At 36.2% G+C, this 17,631-nt stretch overlaps 1 long non-coding RNA gene across 3 annotated transcripts in view; it reads right to left on the reverse strand.

Moving 5' to 3' along the window:
* Window positions 1–9,367: 9,367 nt before the first annotated feature.
* The window catches only part of LOC140603729 (uncharacterized), a 208,132-nt gene continuing 199,868 nt past the window's right edge, over window positions 9,368–17,631 (reverse strand). For all 3 annotated transcript variants that reach the window (XR_012006709.1, XR_012006708.1, XR_012006705.1), the window contains one exon: window positions 9,368–9,546. This is a non-coding gene — a long non-coding RNA (uncharacterized lncRNA). The remainder of the gene's footprint in view (window positions 9,547–17,631) is intronic.

Raw genomic sequence — 17,631 nt, forward strand, 5'->3', positions numbered from 1 at the left:
CAGAGGGAGAAGCAGGCTCCATGCAAGGAGCCCGACGTGGGACTCCATCCCAGGTCTCCAAGATCAGGCCCCCGGCTGAAGACAGGTGCTAAACCTCTGAGCCACTGGGGCTGCTCCTCCTTAATATTTCTTGCAAGGCTGGTTCCGTTGTCATGAACTCCTTTAGTTTTTGTTTGTCTGGGAAACTCTTTCTCTCTCCTTCTATTCTGAATGACAGCGTTGCTGGATGGAATATTGTTGGAATATCTTGTAAGTTAAAGACTTCTTTTTTCTTACTACTTTTAGGATTTTTTCCTTATCTCTGTATTTCACAAATTTAACTACAATATGTGTTGGTGTTGGCCCATTTTTGTTTATTTTGATGGTAGTTCTCTGTGCCTCCTGGATTTGGAAGTCTATTTCCTTCCCCAGATTAGGGAAAATTTCAGCTAAAGTTTCCTCAAATAAACCTTCTGCTCCTTTTTCCTTTCCTTCTTCTGAGACTTCTATAATACAAATTATATTATGCTTTATGGGGTCTCTGAGTTCCTGAAGTCTACATTCATGATCCAATATTTTTCTTTCCTTCTTCTTTTCAGCTTATTTTCCATAATTTTATCTTTTATATAACTTATTCATTCCTCTCCTACCTCCATCATGATCATTACATCCAGTCAGTTTTCCATCTTGGTTATAGAATTTTTTTTTATTTTTACCTGACTAGTGTTTTAGGTCTTTAACTCACCGTTAAGGGACTCCCTCATGTCTACTATGCTTTTCTCAAGCCCAGCTAGTATCCTTATGATTTTTGTCTTAAATTCTTGTTCAGGCATATTATTTACATGTTTTTTTATAGTATTTTTTAAAATTTTTATTTATTTGTGATAGTCACACACACAGAGAGAGAGAGAGAGGCAGAGACACAGGCAGAGGGAGAAGCAGGCTCCATGCACCGGGAGCCCGATGTGGGATTCGATCCTGGGTCTCCAGGATTGAGCCCTGGGCCAAAGGCAGGCGCCAAACCGCTGCACCACCCAGGGATCCCCTATTTACATGTTTTGATTTGATTCCTGGCTGTGTCCTTTTTTTGTTCTTTCTTTGAGAATGAATTCCTCTGTCTTGTCATTCTTTCTAGGTACCTATCTTCTTCTGTGTGTTAGGAAAACCTGTTTGATTCCTGCTCCTGAGAGTAATGGCTTTACGAAGAAGAGGTCATATAATGCCCAGGGCCTGGCACTTCAGACAGTTTGTGGTATATGTTGTGTGCGCCCTCCTGCTGTGTTTTGACTTATTTTTTCCCTCAGAGTTTCTCTGCCTACAGTGGGGAGTGTTTGGACTTTGGCCAAGAGTATAGTGAGTTTTAACTAGGTGTGCTCTGGTCTGCTTGTTAAAAAAGACTTGATACTATTTCCACTAGAGCTGAAACTTTGCAGCACTCTGGTCAGTAGACATGGTGTGTGCTGGGGTTTAGTGCTGGTTCTCAGGCACACTTGCCCTAGAAAGGCAGCACCTGCAGAGCACGGCGGGGGGGGGGGGGGGACTTGATTTAAGCAGTTTGGTCAGTGCTGTTGGTGCTGTGCTGCTTAGGGAAGTTAGTTCATGCTGAGGGGCAGGGGAGGCAAATGGTGTCAGCTCTCTCCCTCATCCTCAGAGAGGGGAGTTCATACCTGCCTTTGTTCATGAAGTGCTCACAGAAGAGTGAACAATCTCCCCCTGTGTGTTTGTCCTAGAAATGTAGTTATACCAAACTGCAGGAGCTTGGAATTTAGAGTAAAGTGAGGCAAAGAGCCAGTGTCCAGGTTAGCTGTCCTGAGTAGGTGTCTCTGAGCCTATGCTGGGGGAAGGGGAGTGTAATGGTGCCCCAGCTCTTTTGTCCCTGGAGAGTCAGTGCCACCTCTCCCAGATACACACCAATGAAGAGACCATGATGTTTGCCCCCAACCCCCCACCCCAGGCTATAGTCTCTCATTCCACAGAAGTACTGTAGTGCCCGTGAGGCTTCACATTGGATCTAAAATCCCAGTCTTTGAGCTCTACTGGTTGTAAAAACTCATAAAAATCAGCTCCTCCTGGTTTTGCAGTCAATGCCTTTGGGGAAGCGTTTTCTTTGTGTGATTTCCTATATCCTCCTCTCTTTCTCTCACCTCTTTCAATGACCAGGGCTCTCTCCCCTCTGCAGTACCCTTGATCCTTTTCTCCCCCAAAATCAATTCTCTGTACCTCCTTCCTTCTAGGATGTGGCCTCTTCTCTCCCTCTTGTTGTGTAGTTTGTTGTGTCAGTCCTCAGATCGATTTCCTGGGTGTTCAGAATGATTCAATATTTATTCAGCTGTGTTCAAGGGAGGAGGAAAGTCTAGGGTCCTCTTATTACCCCGCCATCTTAATTGCTCCCTCTGTTGTATATTTTCTGGTACAATATCTGTACAAAGTAAGGATGAACACTCTTACCATTTATATTCGACATAGTACTGGTAACAGCCAGAGCAATTAGGCAAGTAAAATAATTAAAAATTATCTGAACAGAAAAGGAAGAAGTAAAATCATCTCTGTTTGCAGAAACATGATCATATATGTATAAAATCCTAAAGACTCAACAAAATATTTTAGAACTAATAAATTCCATAAAATTGTGGATACAACTTATAATACAAAATCAACATAAAAAATCAGCCATGTTTTTATACACAAATAATGAACTATCCAAAGGAATTTTTTTTAAGATTTTATTTATTTATTCATGAGAAACACACACACACACAGAGAGAGAGAGAGAGAGAGGCAGAGACACAGGGAGCCTGATGCAGGACTCGACCCAGGACCCCAGGATCAGCCCTGGGCTGAAGGCGGCACTAAATCGCTGAGCTACCCAGGCTGCCCCCAAAGGAAATTAAGAAAGAAAATCTTATTCACAATAGCAATCAAAATAATAAAAGATTTAGAATAAACATAACCAAATTGGTGAAAAACTTGTACATGGAGAATTATAAGATGCTGATGACGGATTGAAAGACTTAATATTTTAAAATAACCAAACTCCTCAAAGTGATCTATGGTCTCTAAAATTGTGTTTTTTCAGTGTTTGTTATTTTTTTTTCAATTCCTTTGAAAATGCATATAGAATTTGCTCAGTGTGTGCAAACAAACACATTTTTAGGGCAATTGTGTATATATATATATATATATATATATATATATATATATATATACACACACACATATATATATATTTGCCTAAGTCTCCTACTTAAATATATTTTTTAAAGACCATTCTATATTTTGTTTTTTATCGTTCTCAGGTCAATTATTCACTAGTTCATATTAAATTATAAATGCAATTATAAAATTAGTTTTAATGTTTCACTGGCTATTTTCCATATACCCAAGAGATCTGCTCACTGTTCTTTTCTGCACAGCTTTCTGCTCTAGGTTATTGGCTTCCACAGGCTGACCAGATGCACTATTCTCTAGCTTCTCATTGGGGTTACTGGTAGTAGGCTCAGACAAGGATTAAAGTCAAGAAGAAGAAAGAATTTCCTCCAGATCTGTAATTTTTCTTTATTAAACTTTCTTCAGTTGAGCTTTCACTATTCCATATCAGAACTCCTGACTAATACATTAATGTTTTTTTGAAGGTAATTAAAAATGCAATATCATTGGGGATTAAGTTTCCTTTGGCTAGAAGCAGATGTGGCAATTTTTAAAATGCAAACTATAGAAGGGTAGTACATTGTAAAGGAGTCATAAAATTAATTCTAAAATTATTCTTTGAGGGGCACCTGGGTGGCTCAGTGGTTGGGCATCTGCCTTTGCCTCAGGGCATGATCCCAGTGTAATGGAATTGAGTCCTGAATCAGGCTCCCTGCACGAAGCCTGCTTCTTCTGCTTCTCCTTCTTCTGCCTATGTTTCTGCCTCTCTCTCTATGTCTCTCATAAATAAAAAAAAAAAGAAAGAAAAAAATCTAATAAAATAAGGTAAAATAATAAAATAAAATAAATAAAATAAAATAAAATAAAATAATACTTTGAATAATCTGCTTATATACGTTAATACTCTGAATAAGCCTGCTTCTCCTGCTTCTCCTTCTTCTGCCTATGTTTCTGCCTCTCTCTCTATGTCTCTCATAAATAAAAAAAAAAAGAAAGAAAAAAATCTAATAAAATAAGGTAAAATAATAAAATAAAATAAAATAAAATAAAATAAAATAATACTTTGAATAATCTAGGTCTTGTCTTATTTCTTTCCTTATGTTTCAAGTCATTACTTTTATCTTTAGCTCCTCTTGTTTTGTCATCTTCATTTTTAAAAGTCATTTTTATTGAGGCATAATTTACATAAAGCAAAATGAATCCTTTTATGATATACAGGTTAATTAGTTTTGACACACTTGTGTAGTATTTTTACTAATAGCATAATTACAATTTGGAATATTTCCATAATGCCAAAAGAATTTCCTTTTTTAATCATTCTACACTAACCAACCCAGTTGCCAACCACTCCTCTGATTTCTGTCTGTATAGATTTTTTAAATAGGTTTATTGAGATACAATTCACATACCACATAATTGTATGGTATTATATACAACTAAATATCTTTTAGAATATTCACAGATATGTGCAATCATAATCACAGTCAATATTAGAACATTTTATCAGAAGAAACCTCATACCTGTGATAAAGTTGTAAGTGGGTGCTAGATTCCCTTGTTACCTGATATCTTGTTTCAAACTGAGACACTAACCCATATTTGACTTTTAAGAATGCCTTAGAAGTTGTTCTGATTTTGTCTTTTTCACTTGTGTGCCAATCACGTATTCCAGTGGTGAAGTCTCTCTTCTGAGGGGATTATCTCTGTTTAAATATAGTTTTCTTAGTTATTTTGTGCTTTCTGCTATATGATGATCTCCAGATAATTATGATTTCATAGATTATCCAGATTTTTTTCCATTTAATTACAGAGAAAATTTTCTTGTAGGTTTCTACATCATGAGTAGAAGCAATGACTCCATTTAAAAAAATAGAAGGCAGTATGACTATATGTGTCTCAGAAAAATATTCCTCTCAGTAGATTTGCTAGTACTGGTACTAATTTACTCTGAGTTGATATACTGTATCCTGTGAATTGCCTGGATTCTTTCTTGTTTTTATAAAACATATTTGAAAATAAAAGAAAGTGCCCCAATCATTACTCCATAACTGTGTTCTTTACCCCCATAGCAAATACTTTATCCTCATCATCTGAGCTAGTCCTGGAGAGTACTTGGTTAATTCTATGTGATTTTGGAAAACCTATTAATAAAAGGTTAATATTAGTACTAGTTCCTTTTTTATTATAATTTGAAGAACATTTAAAGCCAACATAGATTTGAAAGCAGAGCAATCAATGCAGTTACAATAAAAAAAGGAAGGAAGGAAGGAGAGAAAGAAAAGAAAAGGAAAGGAAAGAAAAGAAAAGAAAAAAAAAAAGAAATGTAGTTAACCAGAAAATAATTGTTTAGATCATTCTAGTCATCATTTGGAAGACTCAGATAGGCTCTAAATGTTGGTACCCTCTTGAGGTACATTGGTTCACATCTTTTCATAACTTAGAATGGGAGATAGTATGTTGAGTCATCCACATTCTACATGAAGCTGAGAAAGCCATTGTTGGGGTCAATTGAAGAAACTGTAAAACAATGGGAGAAACCAGACATAGATGCACAAATACAATAGCTTCCATTGTACCAGTAGGATTTAGCCTAAGGGGAGCTAGCATTGGGATTATGTGTTATGATTTCAGAGCCCCTTCTGACTCTCTACAAATGCTCCCCCTCCGTGATCACTTTAACTCACCTTCCAGACCCTTTCTGATTATGCATTTTACATTTAGCAAACTTTGTCTCACGTTTAAAGCTTTGATAAATGATAAAGCTTTACTTCTGTTAAGTAGAAGTAACTTTAATGAGAGCCACTTTAAGATTCATCCTAGCGCTGATTAAGACATGGAAATGAATTAAGATTCTATGTTAAATTCCTGACCTGAACATTGAATAGATTTATTTTTGAATTGGACGTGCATTGCAATTAAAGAACACAATTTAAATAGAATGGAACTGAAAATTGTGTAATTAGCTATCAGAATTATATTAATGGTAACATCAGCCTAATAAATTGGCATTTATTCTCTTCCTCACTACCTAATGTCTAGTCCTAATAATGTTCTGGCATGAGAAAATAATTATTTTAATCAAGAACAAATGTTAATATTCATAGAACTAGAATTTTCTCATTTCTTTTCATGCAGCATTTGAAGTAAAATAAACAAACAAAAAAAAACAGAGATGGCTTTGTTGGTTGAATATCTACTTATAATGAAGATAAAAGCCTTAGCTATGGCTGATAACATAAATCATGAAAAAACACAGAAACTTTCCAAGAAATTAACATGGCATCAATGTTTATGTATTAAAAATTACTATCTTTGCAATATCTTAAAGGATTCAATTATATTAAAATGTAATCATAATCTTGAATCTCAAATACTTCCTAAAGAATTTGAATGTTTTATTCATTTTGGAAATGCATGGAATAGTAAATAAGGGACCTTGGATTCCATTGAATTTCATATTAACAAACACATGCCCATTTATTCCTATATCTAAAAAACAAATTTTCCTATTTTTTGACCCAGTAACTTATTCTGAAGTTTAAAATATACTTCAGGTATGAAATGATCTGTATAAATGGTAACATCCTGTCGTAGATTAAGTTCACTAAACACATATATCTTTTGTTTCCAAAAGGTGAAGTGTTGTTCAAGGATGTGGAAAAATCTATTATTTTTTTAGTTTTAGAAAAGGTTTTGTGATACATAATAGCTACATCTGATAAATGTTATATAACTCTCAATACAATAGACACAAAAGGAATTCTGCTGAATTTAATTTAAAAAGTATTGTTTGACTTATGCAAATAATGCAATTACACATAGTTCTTATTCTTTTACTTAGTTGATGTTGTGGTTTAAATCATACACATGTACTTGTTCCTTTCTGCCAAGACAGAATTTTCCTGGAGTAGCATGGCATACTAGAAAGAGCTTTGCATTGAGAGTCAGAAATCACTGGGTATCTGGAACATTGGTGCAGATTTAATGCCAGGCTCACCTCATCATTAGGGTTTACCATACCACAAAGTAGTCAAGATTGACAAGAACTGATCCAGCACTGGAAATTGACAGTTATTCTGGGATAGAAGACTTCAGGATGTAGATCAAGTTAGCTTTCAACATTGGAAGTACATTATTACTGAAAACTATGAAAATGTAAATAAAATTCCACATAAGTAAATATATATCCCTATACCTTCCAATCTCTCTAGCCTCACTACAGCCTTCCTTGAAGTTGTGTTCAGTGCAGCTTTTTTTTTTTTTTTGAGAGAGACACTGCATGTGCACTCACACAAGTGAGTACTGGTGGGGGAGGGGTTAAGGGAGATGGGTAGAGAGAGAAAATCTTAAGCAGGCTCTACACTCAGTGTGGAAAGTAGTGCCTCAATCTCACAACCCTGAGATCATGACCTGAGCTGAAATCAAGAGTTGGACACTTAACCAACTGAGCCACTCAGGTGCCCCTGGTCAAAGAAACTTCTACTCCAAGAATCCAGAATAATGGGTTCATTGCATTTTATACTATTATGTGGGAACAGAGTTCGTATTCTGCTCTATTGCTTAATACCTAGCCACCACATAGGTGTTTGCTGTTTCACGATAACAAACTTACATTCTCTGATTCTTTCAGTATTACCTGGTATAAAGCAAGCCTGAATACCAGACCTGACCTTTATATCAATTGTAAAATGAATATATTAAGCTATGATCACACAGTTGGCACTTGTCTTGAAAATACTATGCAGTATGGATATCAGCATTTTGTGTACAATGCTAACACATTAACTCCAACATTCTTCATATGTATTAGGCTTCTCATCGAGAAGAAAAAAAATTTATTTTAACTCAATGATTACTAGTTGGAAATTGTGGAAATAAACAAAAACTACCTAAATGAGGCAAACAAACCCTACTTAGATTTTGCTATATAGCAAGAGAGTCAGCTACCATCTTTTGCATCTAGCGAGACAATAGCAGGCGGAGGAATTTGAAAACTTTATAGTGGAAAAAGACTTAAAATATGTTCTACTTAGAGGTTGACAGCATAGGGAAGTTGGGAACAGACTAATTTGAGGTGAAGCATTATATGTAATTGGTTAGGGAGCATATTTGGTTTTCTCTGGTTGGTCTTGGAAGCGAAGTCAAAAGCTAGAAAAACTGGAAGTTATTGACCAAACCCTGGTCCTTTTTTGACTCATGGCTGCAGAGGTAGTGGTTTATCTTCCAGGCTATTTGCTACAGAAATTGTAGGTCATAGTTCTATTTTCATATATATTTTGGCCATTGCATATTTGTTTTATTTTTAAGATTTATTTATTTATTTATTCATGAGAGACACACACAGAGAGAGAGAGAGAGAGAGAGAGAGAGAGAGAGAGACAGACTGAGACAGAGACAAAGACACAGGCAGAGGTAGAAACAGGCTCCATGCAGGAAGCCTAACGTGGGACTCGATCCTGAGTCTCCAAGATCACGCCGTGGGTGGAAGGCGGCACTAAACTGCTAAGGCACCTGGGCTACCCCTGGCCATTACATATTTGTATAGTTAGTTTCCTAACCCCTTCTTTGCATCATTCTCTCAATTGTGAAAAGTTGGATAATTCAAAGACGTCTAGAATCCAGGTCATTACTGTTTATCTCCATAGTTAACTATATTGTAAGATCTTAATCATCTTGTATTATCGTGGCAATCATCTAATGAAAGCACAGTTACACAAAATGTTATAATTCTGTGAATGCAGTGGGCCAGAATTTTGATCATTATGATAAAAAAACAACAACAAAACCAAAACAATAGTCTCTGTAAAATGCTTCAGAACCAGGAATCCCAATTGCCTAACCTGTGCCAAAAGAATAAATCCTACCAGCCATGAGGATGAATCTTAGAGATACAAATAGCTTTTATTTTAAGGATACGTACAGCCTATCCATCTTGCCTTTTTCATTAATCCAAGTACAGCAAGTACTATTAGTAATGGCACAGATGCCCCTCAGACTAGACAACAGAAATCTAGAATGTGATTTTCTTTCATTACTTACCAATTAACTGAAATGGATCTGTTACTCCATAAAGGGCAGAGATGGTATCATTGATAATTTCTACTAGAGTTAGCAATGAGTTTCCTAGTCTTTTCTGAATGATTAGTGTAATGGAAACAATGCTCTGATTTTCTTCACACAAAAAATGAGTCAGTAATTTAGGTAGTTTTCCTAAATAATCAAGAATGGCCTCATTTTAGAGTTGATTTCTGAGACCAAAATTCCATGCTTATTTATTTAATTTGGGTTGTATACAGACCAGTGTCAGAATTCCATTCCTAAATTGCATGAGATGTTAGTCTGAGACAAACAGGGCCAGGTGTTCTGACAACAAAGGAAATACAGATTCAGTAGAGGCACAAGGAGATCCAGGGCAGGAAGCTAGGAGAGAGGGAAGAAAAAAGAAAAGAGTAGCATTAAATCTGAATCATGGCCAAATATTAACTGGGTTACACATTCATTTCTCTGTGTGTCTCTTCCAGGTGGTAAGTATTTGGCCTATTGCCCCCAAAAAAGACTGATGAATTTAAGCTGCAACCTTTATAGTAGTAATAAAGCTGCTTGATTTCATGTTCCTAATCTGGAGCATTCTAATTTTTACATCAAGTGATCAAGACACAAACTTTATGAGAGCCATTATAAAAGAACTCTGTAAGATGTTACCCCTCACTACACTGTCTTAACACCCACAATCTTCTAGAAATGTTGAAAAGAAAAATGACATCCTTAAATTGGTCAAAACTTTCAGAAAATCTTGAGTTCCCTTGGTCAAAGGCATTCTCCCACTATCACTTATGGTCATATGATCTACTTCCTCAGGCAAGCACCAGTTATCTATCAACTGATAACATGTTTAAGGACGTCACCTCCAATGCTAGAAACGCTCCACATCATATTGAAAATATACATAAAATACTAAAGCACATTCAAATCCTAGGGAGGATGAAAGATATATAAAATTCAACTGGAGTTTTTCAAAGGGCCCTTGAGGCTTTGGTTTCTATGTCCCATCTTTACAGTTTTTTCAGACTTATGCTGTTGATATGTAATGCATAACCCCCAAATAACCTTGGCTGTTTAAAATTTCTCCAACAATGCTGATTTAAATTATCAAGTGATTAGTCTATGCCATGATGAGTAGTTTCATTGAGAAATTTAGCTAACATCCATTTGAAATTATCTGGTGCCACTAAGCCACCATCTTCAGAGTGCCAGATATTATCTGAGTAAAAGAAGAAGTTAGATTTATTTCCATACTTCCTTTCCAGAATCAGGAGCTAAATATTGATATTTTATAATGGTCTCTCTGGATTCCTACAGAGAGTTATCCTTTGAAGGTTTAGATAGGTTTACATTCTTGATTAATACTCATTTATTTTAGCATAGTGATTTAGATTAGTCTAGAGCATTTCCTTTAGTTTCCGTATTATTTCATTTCCATGAGCTTTGATTTTTTTAAATAGCCACCTCTCTAGGAAGTGAGATTGCATCTATGAATTCCTGAAACTTGCTGTCCATTTTTGATGGAGGTTCCAATAGAGATGAGGAAATTCATTTGTTTTGAAAGCATCCAAAAGTCATGTATGACTCCATAAGCATAATTACTATCTGTATATATGTTTACTTTCTGGCCTTTGGCTAGCTAACAAGATCTAGTTAATACATAAGCTTTGCTTTCTGGGCTGATTTTTACCTCAGGTAAAAGACTATATTCTAAAGCTAAGCTTAAATTAATCATATCATACTTGATATCCTCCAGTTTCAGTTTTGAAGTATGAACCACTAATAAACAATACTAGGTCAAGATTATCAATGGGAGTCTATACTAATCCGACTAAGGTACAGAACATTCCCCAAGGGAGGTAAGACAGACATGATGTTCCTCTCATTCTGATGGAGACAGGAGAGTGGCAGGATTCGGTATATTGCAACAGTGAATGATAAGGTAAGAGTGAGAGTAACAGAATCACATAAGAAATTAATTGGCTGGCTGAAAAGTGTTGTGCATTCTCAATTAGTATTAATATCTGTGCTGCATGAAGAACCATGAATTCAAAGAATGAATCTAGAACTAGTTCAGCAGATGCATAACATCAATAAGTTTTAAAGAGACAGCTGTTGTCCTAGAAAAGGAAGATAGACCTTTGCAACCAAGTCAAGGGTAAATCTATGGTAAGCAATGCATTTTTTTATACTTCCCATAAAGTCAAGTTAAAACCCCAAAACTTCTTCAGATATCTTATGCACAAATAGATAAAAAGGCTCTTAATAATTAGTAATACTTGAGAAAGTCTGTTGAAGAGCCTTCTTTAGGCTACAGAATATCTGTTCATGTTGGGGTCCAGAGGAAAGGCTCTGTTATTGAAGATTTAGTTAATTCATAAAGTATTGCAATCTCAGGGGAAAAAATGGCATACATTGTTTGCAAAATCCTGTTGAACCTAAATGCCTTTTCAATTATTATTTTGTAAGAAGCCTAGGATGAGATTGGATAGTTTTCAGTATATTAAGATAGAATGCCTTTCCCTGCTGAGATATGCCACATCCTAAATAATGGACTATGTCTTGGAATAACTATAATTTATCTTTTGAAACTTTATGTCTCTTTTCTGCTAAGGCTAAGGGCAAACAAAAGGAATATTTTTAAAGGGCTTCCTTGCTCTCTGAACAAAGTAAGGATAGATCCATGTTGTATCATAACAGAATTACAAGAAAAAATTAGATCTTTCAAATCTAGATGGAGAACTCGGGGAAAAAGTGTGAATTCCTATAGCATGACATCAAGTTTAAAAGTCCATGTACAGGGATCCCTGGGTGGCTCAGCGGTTTGGTGCCTGCCTTTGGCCCAGGGCTGATCCTGGAGACCCGGGATCAAGTCTCACATCGTGCTCCCTGCATGGAGCCTGCTTCTCCCTCTGCCTGTGTGTCTCTGCCTTTCTCTCTTTATCTCTCATGAATGAATGAATAAAATCTTTAAAAATAAGTAAATAAATACATAAATAAAAGTCCATGTACAAGCTCCATGAAATAAAGATGATAACTTCCCAAGCTAGTCTAATGGCCTAACATAAAAGAATATGACTTTTTAAAGAGATAGTTGAGCTCATGTTAATATACAATGTATACAAAGTTATTTTATTGATGTACTATCTTAATTAGAAAAGTTAAATTAAGGAATGCCTCAAGAGCACTAGTCTGTAATAATTATCAGATGAATCATCTATAAATCTAAACAAAGCTGTCATTTCATGTGGGGTAGGAAAATTAGGAAAAAGAAAAAAAAGGTGGTTTTACAGATATTTTTCAGAATTTTCAACAAATGTATTTACAAGTGACTTCCTTTTCTCCTTTCTTTCTTTCTTTCTTTCTTTCTTTCTTTCTTTCTTTCTTTTTTTTTTTCAAATGATATCTTATAAAGTAAGTGGATAAATAATGGCTCATATTAGCAGTGGAGGGAGTCAGGCATGGTTTGGTGGCTGAGAAGAAAGTCTTTGATATTACACCGTGTGGGACGCCTGGGTGGCACAGTGGTTGAGCATCTATCTGCCTTCAGTTCAGCATGTGATCCTGGGGTCCTGGGATCCTGTCCCACACCGGGATCCCTGCATGGAGCCTGCTTCTCCCTCTGTCTGTGTCTCTGCCTCTCTCTCTCTCTCTCTCTGTGTCTCTCATGAATAAATAAATAAAAATCTTTAAAAAAAGTCACTAAAGTTCATTTTTCCTGTCCCTTCCCTATCGATTTTGCTTATCACCTTTCTTTTTTTCTCCCATGAATAAATAAATAAAATATTTTAAAAAGAAAGAAAAAGAAATTACACCACGTGAGGATATTAACTTTTGGCACTTAATATCGACTAAATTATTTTGAAGAGGTTTTTTTTTTTTTTTTAACGCCTTAGCTTCTACACTGACAAATGGAGAATAAGACTATCCATCCCACTGAGGTTATATTAGGGAAAGTTTTAGTAAAATTAAACTGTATTAAATTTTCTCAGTGTTTTCACACAGCCCTTAGATCCCTAATCCTAGTCCTAAATCAATCTTAATACATCGTTTTGATAGAAGCCAGCACTGTGGAACAGAATACATTCACAAAAAATATAACTATATATATATATATATATATATATATATAACGTGAATAATATAATTATAGCAAACATATTTTGTATAAGTATAGTATATAGTAAGTGTATAATGTAACTATGGCATATACTATAAAATAAATATGTATGTATAAACTAAACCTGAACTTAATCTCTTCTCTCAACCTTGCTATGTCTAAATTCCTTTATTTTTTTATTATTTTTTTTAATTTATTTTTTATTGGTGTTCAATTTACTAACATACAGAATAACCCCCAGTGCCCGTCACCCATTCACTCCCACCCCCCGCCCTCCTCCCCTTCTACCACCCCTAGTTCGTTTCCCAGAGTTAGCAGTCTTTACGTTCTGTCTCCCTTTCTGATATTTCCCACACATTTCTTCTCCCTTCCCTTATATTCCCTTTCACTATTATTTATATTCCCCAAATGAATGAGAACATATAATGTTTGTCCTTCTCCGACTGACTTACTTCACTCAGCATAATACCCTCCAGTTCCATCCACATTGAAGCAAATGGTGGGTATTTGTCATTTCTAATAGCTGAGTAATATTCCATTGTATACATAAACCACATCTTCTTTATCCATTCATCTTTCGTTGGACACCGAGGCTCCTTCCACAGTTTGGCTATCGTGGCCATTGCTGCTATAAACATCGGGGTGCAGGTGTCCCGGCGTTTCATTGCATTTGTATCTTTGGGGTAAAACCCAACAGTGCAATTGCTGGGTCGTAGGGCAGGTCTATTTTTAACTGTTTGAGGAACCTCCATACAGTTTTCCAGAGTGGCTGCACCAGTTCACATTCCCACCAACAGTGTATGAGGGTTCCCTTTTCTCCGCATCCTCTCCAACATTTGTTGTTTCCTGCCTTGTTAATTTTCCCCATTCTCACTGGTGTGAGGTGGTATCTCATTGTGGTTTTGATTTGTATTTCCCTGATGGCAAGTGATGCAGAGCATTTTCTCATATGCATGTTGGCCATGTCTATGTATTCCTCTGTGAGATTTCTGTTCATGTCTTTTGCCCATTTCATGATTGGATTGTTTGTTTCTTTGGTGTTGAGTTTAATAAGTTCTTTATAGATCTTGGAAACTAGCCCTTTATCTGATACATCATTTGCAAATATCTTCTCCCATTCTGTAGGTTGTCTTTGAGTTTTGTTGACTGTATCCTTTGCTGTGCAAAAGCTTCTTATCTTGATGAAGTCCCAATAGTTCATTTTTGCTTTTGTTTCTTTTGCCTTCGTGGATGTATCTTGCAAGAAGTTACTATGGCCGAGTTCAAAAAGGGTGTTGCCTGTGTTCTTCTCTAGGATTTTGATGGCATCTTGTCTCACATTTAGATCTTTCATCCATTTTGAGTTTATCCTTGTGTATGGTGCAAGAGAGTGGTCTAGTTTCATTCTTCTGCATGTGGATGTCCAATTTTCCCAGCACCATTTATTGAAGAGACTGTCTTTCTTCCAATGGATAGTCTTTCCTCCTTTATCGAATATTAGTTGCCCATAAAGTTCAGGGTCCACTTCTGGATTCTCTATTCTGTTCCATTGATCTATGTGTCTGTTTTTGTGCCAGTACCACCCGTAAAACAATCAATGTGATTCATCATATCAGCAAGAGAAAAACCAAGAACCATATGATCCTCTCATTGGATGCAGAGAAAGCATTTGACAAAATACAGCATCCATTCCTGATCAAAACTCTTCAGAGTGTAGGGATAGAGGGAACATTCCTCAACATCTTAAAAGCCATCTATGAAAAGCCCACAGCAAATATCATTCTCAATGGGGAAGCACTGGGAGCCTTTCCCCTAAGATCAGGAACAAGACAGGGATGTCCACTCTCACCACTGCTGTTCAACATAGTACTGGAAGTCCTAGCCTCAGCAATCAGACAACAAAAAGACATTAAAGGCATTCAAATTGGCAAAGAAGAAGTCAAACTCTCCCTCTTCGCCAATGACATGATACTCTACATAGAAAACCCAAAAGTCTCCACCCCAAGATTGCTAGAACTCATACAGCAATTCGGTAGCGTGGCAGGATACAAAATCAATGCCCAGAAGTTAGTGGCATTTCTATACACTAACAATGAGACTGAAGAAAGAGAAATTAAGGAGTCAATCCCATTTACAATTGCACCCAAAAGCATAAGATACCTAGGAATAAACCTCACCAAAGATGTAAAGGATCTATACCCTCAAAACTATAGAACACTTCTGAAAGAAATTGAGGAAGACACAAAGAGATGGAAAAATATTCCATGCTCATGGATTGGCAGAATTAATATTGTGAAAATGTCAATGTTACCCAGGGCAATATACACGTTTAATGCAATCCCTATCAAAATACCATGGACTTTCTTCAGAGAGTTAGAACAAATTATTTTAAGATTTGTGTGGAATCAGAAAAGACCCCGAATAGCCAGGGGAATTTTAAAAAAGAAAACCATATCTGGGGGCATCACAATGCCAGATTTCAGGTTGTACTACAAAGCTGTGGTCATCTAAATTCCTTTAATAAGAAATTTACTTAACATGAGTTCATATATTAGTTTCCTGGAACTGCCATAACAAAGTACCACAAACAGGGTGTTTGTTTAAACAATAAAAATTTATTGTCACACAGTTCTGGAGACTGGGTCTGAAATCAGAGTATCAGCCGAGTTGGGCCGTGAGGGAGACTGTCCCACACCTATCTCCTAGTTTCTGGTAGCCTTAGGCATTCCTTGGATTGTAGATGATGTTCACAGTGTGTCTTCATATTGGCTTCCTTCTATCCATGTCTACTTGTATTCAAATTACCCCTTTAATAACACCAATATTGGATTGGGACCAGCCCTAATGACTTAACCTTATCTTGATCATCTATAAAGATCCTTTTTTGTATTCAGCTTATGTTTACATGTACTAGGAGATAGGATCTTTTTCAGCGGCCACAATTCAACCCACAGTACTCCACATAAATATTAACACTAGTGCAATTATATAAATGCTGTACATATAAAATTTCAGTTATATTTACATTTTCAAAAAATCTTTCTTACTCTACATCTTCATTCTGTGACCATTCTGTTTTTTTTTTTAATTTATTTTTTATTGGTGTTCAATTTACCAACATACAGAACAACCCCCAGTGCCCGTCACCCATTCACTCCCACCCCCCGCCCTCCTCCCCTTCTACCACCCCTAGTTCGTTTCCCAGAGTTAGCAGTCTTTACGTTCTGTCTCCCTTTCTGATATTTCCCACACATTTCTTCTCCCTTCCCTTATATTCCCTTTCACTATTATTTATATTCCCCAAATGAATGAGAACATATAATGTTTGTCCTTCTCCGACTGACTTACTTCACTCAGCATAATACCCTCCAGTTCCATCCACGTTGAAGCAAATGGTGGGTATTTGTCATTTCTAATGGCTGAGGAATATTCCATTGTATGCATAAACCACATCTTCTTTATCCATTCATCTTTTGATGGACACCGAGGCTCCTTCCACAGTTTGGCTATTGTGGACATTGCTGCTAGAAACATCGGGGTCAGGTGTCCCGGCGTTTCATTGCATCTGAATCTTTGGGGTAAATCCCCAACAGTGCAATTGCTGGGTCATAGGGCAGGTCTATTTTTAACTGTTTGAGGAACCTCCACACAGTTTTCCAGAGTGGCTGCACCAGTTCACATTCCCACCAACAGTGTAAGAGGGGACCATTCTGGTTTTAATTCTTGTTTATATTATAATTTCTACATTGAGTCTGAATATAATGAGCCCTATGTGAATACCAGTGTCTATGCATGGACACTTGAACTATAATAAAACCTTACATTAAAATAATATAAATAAATAAGTAAACAAATCTGATGCAAAAAATGATGTCAATATCTTCATCTAGGTACATTTAAATGAGAAAAAGGGAAATAGACATCTGTAGCAACACATACATTTTATTATTTGTTTTAGCATTTAAATTAAGGTTTTTAATTATGGTATAACACAGTAAAGAAAGGCCAATTGTTGATTACTACAACGAAGATTTATATTCTAATACCTATATTTGCCTGGCATAGCTGGTAATTCAAGGAATAATGCCTGACATGCACTTTATGTTATAAAGTTCATGTTAGTTGGGTTGGAAGCACTGCAAGCAAAAATAAAGTCTGTTAGGTTCAAGGTTGCAGTAAGATTCAAAAGATCATGCATTACAGAAAGAAAAGATCTGAAAAGGACACCGGAGAATATGAATTCCATGGACCATGAATAAGATATCCTTTATAGTTAGGTAGCTATCTTTCTTAAAGTCAAACATTTTTCTTCAGTTTTGAGAAAGAATCAAGGTCCCAAACAATTCAATTTTATGGTGTTCTGA

Source organism: Canis lupus, chromosome 14, assembly GCF_048164855.1.
Source record: "Canis lupus baileyi chromosome 14, mCanLup2.hap1, whole genome shotgun sequence".
Lineage (NCBI taxonomy): Eukaryota > Metazoa > Chordata > Mammalia > Carnivora > Canidae > Canis > Canis lupus.